We start from the raw sequence: 20,151 nt of genomic DNA, 5'->3' as shown, positions 1-20,151 counted from the left end.
GATGCTGGGAAGGGACCAGCATAATCATCAGGACATCACAGAGTGGGGAAAAGAGTGTCCCACTGCCTCTCCCCCAACAGCCTTCTTCTGAAGCATCTAGTGCTGGCCCCTGCTGGAGACAAAATACTGAAATCCATGGGCCTCAGCGTGGCAATTTCTATGTTGGGTAGTATTGGTGGGGATGTGATTGTCCCCTTTGTAATGATGATTTTTAGATGTATTGTCTCATGGATCCAACTTGCTGGAAGCATGAACTGAGGCAACCCCATGCTGGCAAAAATGCCGAAAAAAATGGAGGGTGAATGCTAGAAAAATACTTGGAGATAATTAAATACAATGTTGCCAGAGATAATGGCTTAATGCAGAGGATTGCACAAGTCACTTAATCTCTGTGTGCCTCAATTCCCCATCTGTACAATGGGGATAACAGCACTGCCCTACCTCACAGGGGTGTTGTGAGGATAAATACATTAAAGATTGTGAGGTGCTCAGATATTACAGTGATGAGTGCCATCGGACATTGAGAAAGTACTGTAGGAATGTAGGAGGAATGCTGAGGTGACATTGGAATGGTGCTGGAGGAGAAATTTGGCCAAAAGAAGAAATCTGATGAAGGACTCCACAGAATATGCCTACTCTTATGGAAAATGCTATATGCAGCAGCTGAATTTTAAGGACCCATAGGAAGGAAACACGCAGAGTCAACTGGATGGAACTCAGCTTATTTACTCTAGAAAGATGAAGAGCTGAGTCAACCCTGCTGGACTTTCATGGAACTAAGGTATTTCAAACCTGACCTGTATGCTGGGGGCATAGGGCTGGGGGATGGGCACCTAGAAGAAATGCACAACCAATGCTTGCATTATCTAGCTAGGTATTTCTAAGGCACCTATTACTATCCCATATAATTTAGGTGCCAATGCTAGGAGAATGCTAAAGAACTGCATGGATAATGCTAGAGGAATGCTTGGAGCATGCTGGAGGAATACTAAGAGAATGCTTGGGTGGGAGGGGGAAAATGATGAATGGAAGATTTTTATAAGAAAACATAAAGCTACTATTATTAATTTATTTGAGTTCCACTGTCCCTAGGAGCTTTAGGCATGGACCAGCAGTCCAGGACCCTATTGGGGGAGGTACTGTATAAATAGAACAAAAAGACAGTCCCTGCCCTAAAGAGCTTACAATCTAAATATAAGACAAGAGATGACAGATGGATACAGACAGACGGGGCAGTACCAGGACACCATGAGACAGTATTGGTCAGCATGATAGACAGTGGGTGGTCTCAGCACACCAACAGCCTGAAGGAGCACTGATGAATTCTGGAACAATGCTTGGGACATGCTAGAGGAATGAAGAGGAGAAATACTGGAAGAATGCTATGGAAATGCTTTAGGAGCGTAAGGATGTTACCTGGAAATGCTAGCATGATACTGTGGATTTCAGTGTGTGGATTTCAGTTTATCTGTCTCAGAGAGATAAGAGGCAGAGGTAAATCTCTAGAGATCTGAACTTGCTCTTCAAAATGATTTGGCTCTTTCATATCTGATTTGTATGTTGGGGGAATGCTTGGATAACACAAGAAATTCTGGGGATATGCTCAGACAATGCTAGAGGAATGCCTAGAGCATGCTGGTGGAATGCTAAGGGAATGATGGAGAAATTGTTACTCAGTTAAGGAAAATGTCTGGGGAATGTTGGAAGAATGCTCAGTGAATCCTGGAAGAATGTTGGAAAAAGGCTAGAGAAATACTGGAGCAGGAAGGGGAATGCTGGGAGGAGTATTGAGGGGATGCTGGAGTAATGTCTGGGAAATCTTAAGGAATGATGGAGGTATGTATGTGTGTGTGTGGGGGGGGAATGTTGGAGGAAAACCGCAGGAGTGTAGAAAAATTCTAGGGAAATGCAGGGAGAATTCTAGGGAATTTCAGGGAAATACATGAGGAATTCTTGTAAAATTCAAGAGCACTGAAAGGAAATTCTAGGAACAGGAGGGAGAGAACAGAGGAATTCTGAAGACAGTGCTTGAGGACCATTTTTGGGGGGTGATATTGGAGGATTGCTGTAGAGACTGCTAGAGGAATGACAGAAGAATACTGGAGACTGTGCATCAATGATGAGGGGGGGGGGAATGCCAGAAGGTGGGATGCTGGAAAAAACACATTATTTATATATTTGGAGTGGTGTTGTAGCCACATTGTCCTAGGATATTAGAGAGACAAGGTGAGTGAGGTAATATCTTTTATTGGACCAGCTTCTGTTGGTGAGGGAGACAAGCTTTCGAGCTACATAGAACTCTTCTCCTGAAGAGGTTGGTCCAATAAAAAAATTTCCTCACCCACCTTGTGTCTCTCATTATATATAGAACAACTTTCAACCTGAATGATCCCCAAAGTACTTCAGAAGTTCTTTACATACAGGAATGTCCTTGACCCTGAAGTGAGTGCAAATGGAGCAGCTAAGCAGATGACTGGTGCATGTGGCATGCTGAGCAACAGTGCAAAGGAGAGAAAATTGGCCATGGACACTGGGACAGACACATTCCCATGTGAAGAGTGCAATGGAATCTTTAAGGCTTACTCAGAGCAAACAGAACCTCAGATTTTAAGGTCTCACCAAAAAGAACTCCAAATAAAAAGGCTCCTGGAGTTCATTTTACACACCCTGGAAAGAGGAAGGGCTGTGTTGACCCTGCTGGGATTGCAATCTGCAGTTTCAGGATGTTTAGGTGTTTCAGACCCTATGTTTATGCTGTGGGAATGTTGGAAGAGTACTGGGTGTCACAGTTTGCTTTACTCACTGCTTGATACTGCCTTTTCCTGGCTGTTCTGGGGATTAGCTCTGCCTGGCCAATGCCCCTTTCTAGCAGCTACACCCATCACTCTCTGACTCCCTCTTAGTCAGTGACCCCTCTCTCACTCCAGGAGCTGCTACTTCCTCTTCATGACTCAGCTCTCCAGCCAAATCACTATGGGGTTTCCTCCTGTGGGGGTACAGGAGTCTCGCCGGACCTGATGTCCAGACAATGCTATTCTGTCAGTGGCTGGTTGCGGAACCGAGGCCCACCCACTACTCCAGGTTCCAGCCCAAGGACCTTCAACACGTAGCAAGGTCTGTTCAGTCCCCAACTTTGCTGCTCACTCCCGAGGCTGCTTCCTATCCACCCCCCACAGGCTTTCTTCTCCACCCTTCTCTCTTCAGGGTATGCTTTTCCCTCAGGGCCAGGCTCCTACTCTTTTCCTGGGTTCCCTCTCTAATGCACAGAGGGTGACTGCAGATTTCTTCACTGCAGCCTTTTCTGTTGCTGGCTTCCTAGCTTTATACTAGCCCAGCCCACACCTGCTCAGCTGAGCTTCATCCTCCAATCAGGAGCTACTCCTCCAGTCTAATCCCTTCATGTGGGGCATATCACACTAACTGGCTCTCTCTGAGCTTCCTTGTCCCTTTCAGGATTGGGGAAATATGAAAGCACAGGGGAGGAATGAGTGGAATAGGATGGGGGGTAGAGTCAGGCAATTGTGAACAGAATACTGGAGAAATGTGGAAGTAATGTGTGTGGAATTTTGAGTGGTAAAGTGATAGGAAGTGCTTACTTAGCACTAAATGCTTTCAAAGGAAGATAAGGATGACTGTTTCAGCAATTTTAGAGGGACTTGGCTTAAAATTAACGTGGTGATTCTGAGTCCAATTTCCCATTGTGATGACCATCGTGTTTTCACTTATCTGCAAAGCGAGTGCAAAAGGGCATGAAATGCTACCAAATCAGAATTCCCTTTCACCAGTGGCAGTGTATTATATCTATTTCATATGACTACAGGTTATATGACTACACAATGTGCACCTCACTGGGGAATCAGGCTCATATAAATTTATATCTGGTTGTCTGGACCTAGATCCTGGAGCTGCAGATCCTGTGGACTTCATATAAGTGACTCAACTTCAGTGGGACATGGTGGCGCTTCACATCTCTCAGAATCTGGCCTTTGTTTGGGGATAAATTATGCAGATTTATCATGCATTACCTGGGAGCCAATCCCTCAGAGTTTAATAATACAAGTGCTTGTTACTCACATGAGTGGTCTCGTTGACTTCAGGGTGAAAATGCAGGTGATTATGAACTTCTTATGGGAGTTAGCATTTGTAGGACTGGGCCCTGACTGAATGTATAGTCAGGAGGAAAGAGAACAGAGTCTTTGAAGGTGTAGATGTATGTTGGAGGATGCAGGACTGGCACAGCAGAGGATGAAAAGATTCAGGACACATTCTGATCTCAGGCACATCTAGCTAAACTTAGAGCAGTTCAAGTGAAGTCACTGGGCCAGATCCTCAGTGTAACTGGATTGACTCATTGCAGCTATGCTAATTTACACCCGCAGAAGATCTGGCTCAGTAATGTATCTCAGTATCTCCTCTGGATTTACAAAGTAGTTTAATGACCTCTCTTCTCCCAGCATGGAAACAGCAGAGATAAAATCAGCATAGTCAGAGGACCATTCACTTCTCACATCACTTTTACACCCATGCAATTCCACTGACTTAATGACATAACCTCAGATTTATGCCATTGTAAGTGAGAGGAGAAGCCGGTACCTAATTTCTGGAATACACATTGATTTTCAGGTAGCACTTTCTCAGAACAATCTGATTTATATTAGAAAATGGGTCTGAGATGCTAAATACAAGTCCAGATTTCAGTCACTCAAAGCTTTAGGGTTGTTTTGGTTCTGGGCAATTATAGAGAGGCATCTGGATTCCAAATGGTGCTATATTTCTAGGGGGTTAGAATGTGGGATTGTAGTTTGGACTCACCTCTGGTTTGTAGCATATTTGGGCGTTGTAGCTCAAAATATCTTTTTATTCCACATTTCCTGGGTCTCTTGCTTTGGAAGTAGGGCACTTACAATTTCTTAGCTAAGCAGTTACAAACCGCTTTCTGTAGATTTAAACACTGCTGTCACATTAAAATAAAACTAAGTCCTCATTTGCCTGCACTGTATATGTGTTGACAGGTGTTTGTTGCTGTAGCATATTAGAATTGGTTTTGAGCTGCATAATGATTGTTGACTGGCATTGATATTATTATTTGATTACTGGGGAGTTTGTCTGTTATCTCCCCAGGACCCTGGGGCAAATCAAGATCCTGATTTAAAGTGCAGCCAATCCAGGGAGAGAGAGGTTTAGATAAATCAGAGTCAACAAAAGCAAAATAAAATTGTGACAGGTTAGAGTTACACTGAGTTCAGTGATGAAATTGGGAATGGGACCACGTGTTCTGCATATTGAGTTAAGTGCAGTAAACCATCCAACGTGATAACCAAAACCCTTGCACAACTTTCTAAGTCCCGATGCCTATACAGTGGGATGGGCATCTGTGTTTTCTTACTGATAGCAATGGTGGCGCTATGAGCTAGATTGGTACAAACTCTGCTGATGCGTACAAGGAAGGGAGAGACCTGAAAAGGCCTCTCCCAATTGCACCCCTGTGCAAGTTCTAGTTCCAATAACAGTCCTAACACTTCCTCTGCTGTTCAAAAGGCGGCTTTAACTCACCCTTCTGATTCCCCACACCACAGATGCTGTCTGGAGTCTGTTCAAGCCTATGGCAACTTCAAGATGCCTCAGAGCTGCTCTAAGTGAGCCCAGTTGCAATGGCCCACAAGGGCCCTTTCTGGCAGCTAGGGATCTGCCACAGTGCAGTGGCACTCTGATCATTCACCTTTTCCTTGCCCATGCTCATGACATGTTCCCTATGCCAGTGATCACAAAGGTGTTGGCAGCCTGCTAGGCCACCTCTATGCCATTCAGGGATTTGCCTGTCCCAATGGGCCTAACTCACTTTTAAAAATGGGACCTAATCCTTCGGTGCTTTTGAAAAATTTCACCCTATGTGACTAATTCCTGACATCCAAAATATGCTGAGACTTACAGTGAACTATACAGTGTGGGAAATTCTGTTCACAGTGAAGTCGCTAAAGAAATGAGATCATGTCTCTGCTCTGTAACTGAAGCACAGACCCTACCATACTGCAGAGTATGCCTAGGAAGTGCATGCGAGGTCTTTGATTTTTGCATAGGCAGATAGTAGAGTCCTTCCTCCTTGTAGAGACCCTATGAAGTTTCTTCAGAGGAAGAGCCACGCAGGGGAGGGGAGAAGCTGTACCAGTGCCTGAAGACAGTAGGCCTTTGTAAGACATACTCCCTCAAAGGTTCTGGTAGGAGCTAGGGGAGAAGAGGTTCTTGGTAAGAACCTGATTTTGTGGATTCTTTACTCTGCTGAGAAGTACCTTGCGCCACAGGGTGTTCCAATGAAATCAGTGTGAAGTAAGATATGACTCAATGAGAGTGAGGGTAACAGAATCCAGGAGAATGTCTGGTTCCATTGAAATCAATGGCAGAACTCCCACTGACTTCACTACAGCCAGGATTTCATCTTTAGGCCTTAAACTCCATGAAAAATGTGTAGCCTTCGTCCCTACCTGTGCTATCCCGATGGAGCATGAGGGGCTGCAGGGTCAAGTCACTCTCCCCACCCCGCAACCCTAGAGGGATACTAGGCTCTTCCCAGCTGCTCTCCCCAGCACCTGCAACCAAATTATTTCTTCCCCCTGTGTGGAGGTGCTTGGAAGAAATTCTGTGCCCTCCCTCCTTGCATTGCTCCAGGGCTGACATAATTTGGCCTATAACAAAGGACTTCAGGGAACAATGCAGGATCAATTAATGTCTTTGCTTTGTGTTTTTAGAGATGTTTTCTAACAACCTCCTTGTGTATTGTGCTATGGTTCACTGACAGAAAAAGTACTGATACAAAAAGCCAATCACTTATCACCTGGAGTTAATAAGAGACAGCCTCCATTTTCTCCATTGCAATTGTCCATTATGTGGTGTTTTGTTTTTTTTTTCTTCTGAGGAATCTAGACCTGGCCACTGTTGGAGACAGGACCCAGGCCACGAGGGACCATGGATCTGATCCAATATGACATTTTCTGAGTTCCTATGTCAAGCTAGCTATTTTGCACAAAAGATTATGCTCTATGGAAACTTTTGGGGGGGAATGAGGATGGGGGGACAGGGGAAAAAGCTTTCAGCAGGTAGTTACCAGAAAAGGTCCTGATCCTGAGCTCAGAATGGCTTTACACCAGTGGCAAACCTCAGTGGTGTGATTGTGAGTTCATAATCAGACCCCAAATCTTTACAATTTTACTTTTCATCTAATTAACATTACCCTGGTATTCACAGTATTACTTACTCAGTAATGTTCATTACCTGCAAGCAGCAGTTACAAAGGTTTCAGTGGCAATCATTGCATGCAACAATGTTTTGGAAGTATCCTCATTGACTTCAGCAGGAGCAGGAGTAAGTCCCAAATTTTGAGAATACTGTTAAAAAAATGATGAACCCTCCCCCCAGTTTCATACCACTGCTTGTCTATTTATTTCACTTATATGGAAAAAGTAAAAGGTAGCTCTTATACTACCTATATTTATTATTGTTTTCAAAATATAGCTTGCAGCATTGCAGAATGTGGCTTGAATTCATATAGGGTTTGATTTCTCTCCAATTCGCACCAGTGTAAATCCGAATAAAATCCACTGAAACGAGTGGAGTTACACGGCTGTCAAACTGGTGCAAGCAGAGGATTAGACCTTATGTATTCACTCACAGCTGAGATTTTTGGAAAGTAAAATTTTTAAGGGCCATATCCTTCCCTCACCTACACTGGTGTAAAACATTAATAATTCCACTGGAATCACTGGGGTTACTTTGGATTTGTCCCAGTGGAACAGAGCTCAAAATCTGGCCCTGAGTGTCACACTCTGAGATCAGGACAAGCAGGGCAGAATGCAGGGCAATTTCCCCTGCTGAAAGCAAAGCAGAATGCCTAGTCAGAATTGTGCTGCCGAGCTGTAACATAAGAAGGGCTCTAATGAGTCTGAAACACGTTTGGAGAGTATTAGCTTACGTGACTGGAGAGAATCTGTAACTGATATGGAACAAAACTGTTTTTGTGTCCTCTCGCTGCTCAATCTCCAGCATCAAGTCTCTGGACTTGCATGGCAATGGTTGGGCTGAATAGACCCGCAAGGACCTTTTATCGCCTCTCCTAACATGTGACCCTAATGCTGCCGCTATTGTCAGCAGAGGGTACATTTTCCATCACCTCCCTGTGGAGAGATCTGTCTGCTCATCTTTCTTCTGCTCACCATTCATGGTCTGATTTTTGTAAATGACAGAATAACAGTTCCCAGCTGGACTGGAAAAAAAGAATGGGAAAACATGTAAATATTGTAGGCCAGATCATCCTGGATGTGCAGTAAACCCACACAGGAGATAGGAAATCCCATGAGCTTTGGCTTCTGAAGTTTCCTCTGAATCATTTAATCGACAGGGACAGGATTTACACACTCCACCTCCCCCTGACACTCCAACCTACACAGTAAGGGCAGGGGTTCCGCCCTCTACACCCACAGATCTCTGGAGATCCACAGTGATCTCAGGGGATCCAGGCAGGTTAGTCCCTTTGTACCACTGCTCCCTTGGTCCTGCAACAGAACAGTTCTTGGAAGAGTCTTGCTGCCATTGGCTGATTCCTCATGCACAATACGTCCAGTGAGGGGTGATGGGGGACACAGACATTAATGCTGCTTGAGGCAGCATTAACTCGTGACTGAATATCCATGGAGTCCCGAGGTGTACCCATGATCAGCCTCCTCCAGCTCCCACCCTGTCCTCCCTAAATCCAGAAGAATCCCAAGCTCCTGTAGTCTCTCTGCAGTGGTCTCTGTAGAGGTAAGGAATGTGGTAGAATGTTTTGGATCCAGAACTTCCCTCCTACAGCTCCCTGAAGAACAGGTCTAGATCTATGCATAGGCACCGACACCAGGGCTGGAGCACCCATGGGGGAAAAAAAATAGTGGGTGCTTAGCACCCACCGGTGACCCCGTGGATCAGCTCCCCTTCCCTCCCAGAGCCTCCCACCTACCATGATCAGCAGTTCAGCAGTGTACAGGAGGTGCTGGGGCGGAGGGGGAGGAGTGGGGGCAGGAAGAGGCGGGGCAAGGGGTGGAATGAGGTGGGGGTGGAAGCAGGAAGAGGCAGGGCAGGGGTGGTGGCTTAGGGGAAAGGGTGGAGTGGGGGTGGGGGCAGGAGCAGAGCGGGGGTCGAGCACCCTCCAGGAAGTCGGGAAATCGGCACCTCTGGATCGGCACCCGCTTGACCAAGCCAAGGGGATGAGCTACACTTGGACAAAATATACAACTTTGAAGTGGTAGGAATTGTTCCCCTCTAGATGTAGATTATTATAAACTCCCACTCTCAACAAAACAAGCAAACGCATCTCTCAAATTACACAAATACTGTTTCAATCCTACTTATCGTCGATGCCATCTAGTGAAAACCATAAAAGAAAATGCACTGAGTGTTTGTTCTGTACAACTGCCAAGCAAAGAATGTGTAGAATAGAAGTTCAAATTACACTGGCCTTGTGACAGACATGGCAATTTCCTACCATGTCTCTGGGCGGTGTTATTGAATTGAGTTTAGGTATCTTTGCAGTCCACTGTATTACAGGAATGGTTTGTATATTATTGTGGGCCTGGATGATCAGAGGACTATATGGAATGTGGCAGACAAGGATGAACTTTAAGCACTATACATGTGAAGTAGGTTTCCTGGGAAATATCTAGGGAGAGGTGAATGCAAGTTCCCTTCCCCTCCTCCGGTTATGCAAAAACCCAGCTCTTTGAAGCTGAGGTGAGGGCAATGGTCTGCTGACTACCTGCTCCCAGGATCCCAAGATCAAAGATACAGACTATAGAAAGGAGGGGACACACAGATTCATGGACATTCTTGTTCTGATAAAAAGCTGTTATCAGCTGGTGACCACAGGAAAAAACCCTTGGTGGGGCTTGAAGGACTGTTCACTGACCATAGCCCCTATTGGAGTTTGGGGCGATCTCAGGTAAGCTTATTAACATGTGGATAGGTTCTTTTATTGTTTTAATACGTTTTCTCTGTAAAGCTGGCTTTGAAAGAGCTGTGTGGTCACTTGTAACTGGGCAATTAAGCTGTTTAGAGCCTCTGAAGAGAAAGCAACGCAGGCCTACTGAAGCAGGCCGACTTGCTGGGGAACAGTGTATGCAGGGAACTTTGCAGCCTAGAAAACTCCTGGTCAGCAGGGAGAGAGCTGGGTGATATCTGAGGAGCTGGGATTCTTCAGTGGGTACCCATGCTGAACGACGGAGGGAGAAGACAGATACAGTGGTCCTGAACTGTGACAGGCCTTGCCGAACCTTTGGCATTGGCACCATTCACGTCAGGTTACTCAGTTCACGTCCTGTCAGCAGCTCCCCTATTGCCTTTTGTCAGGTGAAAGTCCACCATTTTCCTCCAAGCATTAATGCCTCTCCTGCTTTTAAGTGCTCTTAAGTGCTACGGTTTACTTCTTGAGCATCTTTCTCCCGATATTCCTTTCATAAAAATACTCTGCCAGTTCATTCCCCTGAAGCATTTACAGTATGAACCAATTTCCCATAAGTAACTTAAGAGTGAGCCATTCGGTTAAGTCAGGTTGTGATGTCATGTTTTATTTGCAGCTAACATACTTACAAAAAGCAAGGTGAAAATGGCAGGTTCTCTTTAGTTGCATTGTCTAATTCAAATTGTCATCACAAGGGCCATTATCTTGTGAGCTATAAACAAGCTTAAGTGGTGTGTGAGGGTGAGTGTGGCTCTGACTCTGCAGAATACATGTGTGCATCCACCATTCCTTACCACTATACAGAATGCTGGCATCACTACTTACCACCAAGGCTGCAAGATGTAAGTACCAGTAATATCAAACAGCTGCTGGGAGTCTGCAATTTTTGAATGATCATTAACTCCATAGTGTTGGGACTACACACTGTTTTATTTCATAGTGAGGCTTTGTATTGAGAAAGTTTGGACCAATTGCTGATTTCTTGCATATTCTAGTGCTGCATGTTTTCTGATACAAGATTACAGGCACAGTTTGCCAATGTATCTGCACTCTGCTTGGTGTGGAGGGGCAGGGGCCTTCAGAGAGCCAGTTGTAATTCTGATCCTATGCTAGCCTGGCCCTGGCTTCTGTTAGAGCAGCCCTAGGGCAATTGTAATGTATGCTGCTGACATAGTAACTGGTTTAATTAGCTTTCACCCAATGTTAGGTGTTAGCTAATTAAACTAGGGCTGCACTTACTTGTATTAGGGACCAGCCCAGAGCCTCCTTGGCCCCAGGATGTAGGGAGTTTGGTCATATGCTAACCACAGCTTGACCACACCAGAGAATCTAGCCTGGAGTTTAAACTTTTGTAAATTTCTCAGATCATGTTTTTGAAGTTCATTGCCTTTTTTGGAGGCTCAAAACTAGTTTGATTAGTGAGTTGCCTATTCTTATAACAAACCTACTGAAACCCAATTCACTATTATTGTATCTATTTTTTGCACCTCCACTGAAGCATTGTGGCCACTTATGCCAGTAGTGAATTTGGGCCTCCAAGTTTTATCAAGGCTGAATCAAACATATGAGACTTCAGGGACTTTCAAGGGGATGCCTAACTGATTTGTGGAACTCTCATTGATCTTCAATGGGATTGGGAGTAAGGTACCAAACTTGTGTGTTTAGATTCTGAACCCTGACAAACATCTGGAGTGCTTGGATGTGGGATTTTCACTTATGCCACAGCCAGAGGTGCGTCTGTTTGGATGGTGTTTGCTCAAAATATCTTTTTATTCCAGGGAAGAGAAAAAAATATGTTTGCCCTTATTTGTTTTTAAAATTTTCCCCACATTTCCTGTATCTCTTGGTTTGGAAGTAGGGCACCTACTGTCTCTGAGTTACAAAGCACTCTTGTAGATTTAAACACTACTATCACATTAAAATCATCTAGGGGACCAACTGTGTCCATATTGGCCTGCACAATACATTTATTGATAAAGAGAAGTGGTTTACCCTTGAAAGAAACTTTGGGCTGAATTTACCACTGATGTAAGTAGTCATGTATGCATTGGCTTCAATAGATTTGCCCCCAGTTACACCAGCGGTGAATTGGGCAGTCATGAGCTTAAATTCTAGGGAAATGTGGTTTGAACCAATTGTTAAGCAGTGTATAATTTTGTGTACACATTAAATTGGTACTCTATGGTCAGCACTGGCTGCCTGTTGGTTTCTGGGCTGACTTTAAAATGTTGGTTTCAACCTGTAAAGCACTAAGGCCTCAATCCACAAAGGTTCTTTGGTGCCTAAAACCCAGACCCAGGCACCTAAAATTTAGGATTAGGATCCACTGTGATGCACAAAACTCCTGCTCTCAGGAGAGTGTTTTAACCACTGAGCAATGGGATATGCTGGCATTCTTTTTCTCCCTCTCTGGCCCAATGAGTGTTCCACTGTGGATAAACAGTCAGGCGGAGGGGCAGGGAGAGATTGAATGGCTTTGTAGCCCAGAGGTTAGGACACTGAGGTGGGAGATCCAGGGCCTGGTTCTGCTGAGTTATTCATTATTTCCACAGTGGAAACGTTTCAACAGGAGAGATGGAGGGAGCCCCCTCATCAAAATATCCCATAACTCTGTAGTTAGAGCACTCTCCTAAGAGCTGGGAGATCACTGATCAGATTCCCCCCCCCCCCCCCATCCCAGATGAGTACTTGAACAGCTGTACAGTGGGCTACAAGTTATAAAGTGGGCAGCAGCAGCCCCTTCCTCTGGCTGTGTTTGTGTGGCACAAGGCAGGTGCCTAACTCGTTCTCACAAGAGGGAGCTGCTGGACTGCAGGAGAGGGGTTCCTGTTCATGGATCACTAGCAGAGACTGGCACCTCCCTGCAGCCCAGACTATCTCCAAGAGAGGGATGGGGCTTCTTAGCAAACCCCATCTTGCTGGCATCTCCTATTAGCTAGTTTAGGTCACTCCCCACCTACCTAGTGTGTGCTGGTTTTTTTTAGATTGCATTTTAGGGTGCCTATCCCTGCCCGTTTGTTGTATAGGGAGCTGAGGGATCTAACACAAGCTTTGTGGATTGCAGTGGTGTTCCTGTGATATTTCTAGGTGCCTAAAAGTTAGGCGCTGTGATGCCGAGTGTTGCAATGCTTTGTAGATCAGGGGGTTTGCTCATAATTAGATATCAGAAGGTGCTTTCCCAACAAAAGAATAGCTATTTCGACCTAAACTTTTGGTGTGGACCAGGCCTAAGAGATGAGGGACTAAGGCAAATTCATCAGGAGAAAGGCAACATTAAGCTGGAAAAGCAACTATAAGAATTTAGCTGATGGGTTTGAAATCTGTTTGGTTTGATGACATATGCAGAAATAAAGCCTAAGGGCCTGATTCTCCACTGCCTTGCCCCTGGTGTAGTCTCTTACACCTGTGCAGAGGGAATGCAAAATGTTGCCATTCCGATTTAGTAGTGGTTTCCACTCATTTTTTCGCCAATGTAAATGACTGCATAAGCTGCAGGGCAATGGATAATCCCTCCCTAATGACCTAACTATGTTCTTTGGTAGATTGTTGTAATCTGGAGAAATTCCATTGAAATCAGTGGTGTTACTCTCGATTGGCACTGGTGCAATGGAGACCATATTTTGGCCCTGAATTGTAAGATGTTATCAACCCCTCACTCTATTACAGTACACTCCTGTGTATCCAAGTGGCCTGGGGGAACAGACAAAACTTTTGGATAACTGGGCATTCAAATAAATGGAAATGCTATTTTGAGCTGCAGTTTCACTGATCTAGAAATACGGTGAACAAAGGGAGCAATGCTGATATTTGCTTAATACTTTTTCTTTTTGACATTGTCCTGTCAAGCTGCTGTTGCTGCTGAAACAGGATCAGATCTCACTAATGGTAAGTACCAACTCAGAACCACTATAGGAATACAAAGCCGTTGGTAGGTAACAGATGCTAAGAGGCTAATTGAGAAGTTATTAGCAGATGATTAACTGACATAGGGCTACACAGGGGATTTGGATAACTAGGATTTAATGTTTGGAAAAAGGGCATTCAGATAAACAGGAGTGTACCGTATTTGAAAATAAGGGGCATGACATTCCTCTCCCTTACACCAATTTTACACTGGCATAACTCCATTGAAGTGAATGAGTAAAATCCTGCCCTATGATACTTCTCCCTTTGAGCCATCTAACAATGCAAAGGGGTCATAGTACTGGCTTCGACAGCACTCTGGGGCTTCTCTTGGGGTTGGAGATACCCTGAATGACACAGAGCCACTGCAGCTGGCCCTTCACCGGCCATAGTTCTTGCTGGAAGGAGGCCTGCTGAACTTGTATAAGGGGAAGGAGTAGGCATGAGGAGAGGGTTGTGTTTGGAGTGCAGCGCTTTGGGCCTGCTCTGTATTGTGCTGGGGACTGAAGAAGGTGGGGGCAGAGGCAGAATGGTGGTGAAAGCCCCCAGCTGTGCCAAACCATGCTCCAGCATTTCAGAGGACTCGGCCCAATGGGTTCATATTGGCACAAAACTGGTGTCATGGGGAAAAGAATCAGGCCCAAGGTTTTGCCACAAGCGGAAAGGAAAATAGCAGAAGCAAACTGTTTGCAGAGTTTATTGCAGATTAGTGTTCCAGGGGTCTATTGCTGGCAAAGGTTTGACAGACTTATGTTGAGAGACACAACTTGGAAGTGTTACTTCTTCTAGCCTAGCCTTAAGGAGCCTCTTCACTAGAGAGTAATAACCGACTGTATACTTCATAATTCATTCTTAAAAAGTGGCATTAATGTGTAGTTATGTTAGATAGCAAGGCAAGCAGATGGAACAAGGAACACAGTGAATCGCGGGGAATCTGTTCAAGAATTGTTTGTACAGAGTCTGTTTCAGATATCAGATTATGACCAACCCAAGTTACTGTATAAATGCCTGTTGCAATGTCCCCTGTTTGACATTTAGGGATACAGTTTAAGGCACTGCTCAATTATTTATGTGTTTGGTAGGATTTTCAAAGGAGCATAAGGGAATTAAGCACCCAACAATCACTGAATTTTAATGGGATTTGCATTCCTGACTCTCTTACGTTCCAGAACTCAGATCTTTCCAGTAACTATCTGGAACTCTAGGTGCTTTGCAAATATTAAAACGAATAACACTCTAAGATCACAAACATGCATCCTGAGCTGTTCATTCATCCACAGTGAAACAAAATCACCATATCATAAAACCAATCAGCAAACCCACCATAACTCCAGTCCACCAATCCTCCTCCTTTCCAAATGCCTGAAATAAGAGATGGGCTTTGCAGGGTGTTCATAAGTATAACAAAAGTGGCTTGACCAAGGTGGATAATGAAGTGTAAAGTTGGGGGACCCTCATGGAAAAAGCCAACTTCCAATCTCCTACTAATGTCCCAGGTGGGAACTGCAAACTAGGTCTAGTGTTAGCAAGGTCTGCTTTGAAGTCTTGCAGCTCCCTTGGACTAGGCCCTGGCTGCCCAACATGGGAGTCATGGACAGGTTCAGGGGTATGTGACCTCCCTTACATTCTTGAGACAAGTTGTGATGGAGTTGTCCACCCCTTACAAGCCCTGAGTGGGTTAATGTGGGCCAGAAGAGACCAATTAATATTGTATGCTAAACCTGGAGGGCAGCCAAGGAGCAATAAGTCCTAACTGCAGGGGAAGCCCACCTGGGGCAGCATCTGGCATAGGATTATAGATCCAGAAAGTGAGGTAGGAGGAATTTGCAGGGAAGGGGCCTGCAGTCATTCTGGAGAGGGAATGTGAGGTGGTCTAGGAAAAGGAGGAAGTCTGGGGGGAGAATAAGCCCTAGGATCCTGCCTTGTACTAGGAAGTTTGGCAAGAGGCTGAGAGGGGTGAAGTAGCCGGGGGGAGCAGATGAAGCTTTGATGGCAAGCCTTGGGATAGATCAGGCGATAGAGAGGTGGGATAGGAAGGAGCCCATGGAAACAGTAACAGAGACTGAGGAGGCCTGGATTGCTAGTCATAGGGTGCCTGGGCTGTAGTCCAGAGTTGCAGGTGGTCCTGCAAGCCATTAGGAAGTGGCACAGGACCTAGAGGTGGAAGGGAAGACTGTCTGAGGCAGCATCCGCACCACTTGTCTGGTGGGACTTTAATACCCAGGAAGGATGGGGGCTATATAATAACCTAAACAGAGGGCTGATCCATGAAGAGGGAGCAATTTGAGTCACAAAGAGAGGGAGGAATCACAGTGTGAACAATTAATTGCAGGGGTTAAAGCTAATTCCCCCATCTAGCCACAATGAGATGCAGCTTCAGTGAGTGGAGACCTTTACACAGGGGCTTCTGAACTTCTTTCTGTTGTTAGATGGGGGTCACACTATGGACAAGATTGAGAACCATTGGGCTGGGAAGAGACTAACCTCATATGCCTTTCTGAAACAGTCTGTGTGTCTTTGTTATGTAGATATTTGTTCTTCCTAGAGTACTTCCATCAGTACTAGAATCATGGACTCCTTGAAATGATTTATTATTTATATGGCGCTGCAAGTGTGTGGTGTGTTTGTATAACAATTGAAATATGCCAAACAAATAAAGTCAAGAGTGAAAATTCCTATTAAGTCCTTCCCATCCCTTTGCCAGTGCAGGGTTGATCCCTATGGTATACTCCAGTGCTTTGTACAGTTCAACGAGCCAAGCATGGGGCTTCCACTACTTCCTTTGGTAGGACAGTCCACAGACTCATCCATCAATGTGCTAGGAAATGTTTCCTGATAGCTTAAATATACCTTTGCTCAGCTTCATTCCATTTGCGCTAGAATACCCCTTTTGACTACCTTATGTAATTCCTCACCCTAGTCATAAATACCTCGGAGACTGTTGACATTAGTGTTTACACCTTTCTGATATTTGCAAGTGGTTATTCTAATTCTCCCTTTCTCCCTCCCTTAGTCATTATTACACCTGCTATGTACATTTAAGAGGCAGTGCAGCTACAACCATTTATTGAGGGATCTGGCCCATTAATCAGGTTTCTTCTGAGCTGAGGATCTGCTGTGGTAGAAACATCAGGCAAGATTCTCCTATCACTTGCACGGGTTTTATACTGGTGTAATTCCCTTGACTTTGGAGTTCCTCCTGATTTATACCCATCTGTGTAAATGAAAGGAGAATCAGGCTTAGTGTCTGGTATGTGTTCTTCTACAGGTGGGTGTGATGAGGCATGCAGCTTTGTATCCTGTATCACTGTAGTAACTGAAAGCCATTGTTTCCTGGCAACTGTCAGGGTTGCTAAGAGAATTTCTGTAGGCATTTGTAAATCTTGGGTTCCCTTCCCTTATCTGCTCAAAATTCATTGGTGTGTATTTGACAGGCCCATAAAGAACTGATGGCCCGGCTGATTTTTACTTTGAACGTGGTTACATGTTTATTTACATAAATGACAATAACAGTGACTTTGACTGCTCAATGGAATGGTAATAGGAACTGGATGCTACTGTTAGGAAGTCAGGAGACTTACTTACTGGGTGACCTCAATTTCTCCATCTGTGAAATGGGGAGAATGATACTTACCATCCTCTGTAAAGTGATTTGAGTTCTATGGATGAAAAGCTTATATAGGTGCTAAGTATTAGGGTTGATTTATATATTGGTTCTGCAAGCCACTTCATGAGAGAGAGAGAGAGAGAGACTCTCATAGACCCATTTCCTTTCCCAACATCCTGATCCTCCTGCTGCTTGGTTCTCAACGTATTTCATTCTGTGAGCAAAAGCCTCTCGAATCACCAGCTGTCCACAGACCATTGTATGAGAACAACAGTTCTGCGTTAGGGGCCTGATTCATCAGAGCATTACTTCAGTTTTATGCAAACATCATTCCCTAGAAATCAAGGGAGTTACAGCAGCACAAAATTGGAGTGACACGGTGATGAATCAGTGAATCCTAATAGTATAAATCCCACCCAAGATGGGTAGGAACCAAAGTCATTATTACCTAATGTCTCTTTCCTAGCATTTATAGGATGAGTTGGTGTTCTCAGCACAATGCATGCAATTTAATAAAATTTCTGCAATGCTGCAAACTGTAATGTTTGTGGGCAACATTGTATTATTAAGTAAGGGAATTGGTTGGCCCTGACTGGCCCATTGTTGGGAATCACCACAAAGAGATCAAGGGCTGAACAAGCATCAAGACAAAACTACCCTCTCGCCAGTAGAGGTGAACTCTGCAGGTCAGGGGGTGAGGCACATTTGGCAGGACAGTCCGGGGGTAAACTAGCTCTGTTGCTGCACATGCTGTAGCTCTTCTGAGGATAAATAATGGGCCTTGCTCTCCAAAACTGTGAACCTGGTGCTGTTCACCATGACTAAATTTGCTTAAAATACAACGGCACCCATTTTGCTCAGGTGAAAGCTCATAGAACTGTTTATTCCATGCCTACTTCAGGGTTTCCTACACCTTCTGAAGCATTTGGCATTGGCCACTGTCAGAGACAAGATACTGCACTAGGTGCACTTTGGGTCTGATCCTGTGTGGCAATTCCTAGGTGTCTGGAATAAGAAACAATTCTCATAATGAATAAACTAGACTGTTGACCAGATTATCCCTTGCATTAGAAGGCACGTAGGGGAAGAAAATAGCAGACATTCCATCCTGGTGCCCCTAAAATTATTGGCAGGACTGGAGTTGAGCCAATGCAGCATTGTTCTTCCTGTCTTCTCCAAGCCTGCAGAAACCCTTCTGTGTGAACACTGCCTGGTGAGAGTTGTTCAGGTTTGGGTGGGATGTAGCCAGAGTAGGATGGAACAGAGGGCATCTTTGCTCTGCATGACATCATCTATCAGTTAACCAATAGAATGTCCATAGGTGTAGATCTGGATTGCGTGACAGGAGAATAAGACCCTGTATGGATTTAATAGAAGCCACAGAAGACCCTGGGAGATGTTCAAAACTATTTATTTCTCACCAATCTGATGCAGCCATTGGTAGATTTGTCCTGCCCAGGGTGTCAGTGCCTGCACTGTAAATGAAAAGGACATGCATCAGTATAAGGAGAATTAAATTTGCAGTGAATGGCTTGTATTTCATTTTCTATTACTGTCATTTTTATCAGTCTCTGTTAATCCTCCGTGTCCCCAGAAAACTTGCCTAAGTAACTCACATTTCCCACAGCAATATTGATTCCTGCCTGTCACTGCAAAAGTACCTCCCACTGGCATGTCTGTCAAATGCTATCAGGTAACTCACAAGCCCCTTCATGCATTACTCAGCGGCATGGAATCTACGACACCCTGACTCAATGTTTTGCAACTCTCATATCAAAATAAAAGTGTTCTGACTTTTGGTCAGGGTTTGAGAGAGCAGCGTCTAATAAATGAAAGTATTATTACCAGTTGGTGGCAGGTCTGTACATTTGGGAGGGGAGGGAAAAATATGTCTTAGATCACAGCTGTCATTTCAGAGCTTTCCATCCCTACTCTCCCCTTGCACAAACATGACGTCGTTTATTTTTGTTGACACCCAGAATTGTGGCTTCGCAATATTTCCATGAGAGGTGAGAGCAGGGGGAGCTTGTTTGCACACTTTTGAATGGGGCTTTGTTTTTGTCTGTCCAACTTGGTCATAGGAGAAAAGAAAAAAATATAACCCTCTTTTCTGTTTAAAATTAATAGATTTCTGACATCATTAGCAGGGCAATAATTTTCTACCCCTCCCCCCGCCCCTTGATTTGAAAGATCTCTATTGAGTTTTTCTGTATTTTGCAATCTTTGAGTGGATTTTTTGGTGGTTAAAACCCCTGGCTTGACAGCCTTGGAGAATGAGGTCATCTCCCAAGAGGAAGCGACGGTCACCAATGGCAGTGTGGTTTAGTTGTTTGGGAGGAGTGAAGAGAGACTGACCCCAGGTCTGGCTGAGCTGTCCTTGGCACAGGACCTGAGGGAGGTGACTTCATGCCACCTTTGCAGCCCCTGGATGCTAGGGTTGGCTCAGTCCACCTCCTGGTGTAAATTACAGCAGACCTAATGCTGGGGCTGTTCTGGAAGCTGAGAAGAACCAGAGTACAGAGGTGCTCCAGCCATGGCCCCTTTCTCCCCTCCCCCCCTCCTCCCCCCCCCCCCCCCGCCCACCACGGGCGGCAAGGGAAGGCTTGTGAAGAACTGCTCCAGTGGCTCTATGCTGCCTGGGGATCACTTTACAGCAGAGGAA

Source organism: Chrysemys picta, chromosome 1, assembly GCF_011386835.1.
Source record: "Chrysemys picta bellii isolate R12L10 chromosome 1, ASM1138683v2, whole genome shotgun sequence".
Lineage (NCBI taxonomy): Eukaryota > Metazoa > Chordata > Testudines > Emydidae > Chrysemys > Chrysemys picta.
This window is presented reverse-complemented; position numbering follows the sequence as displayed.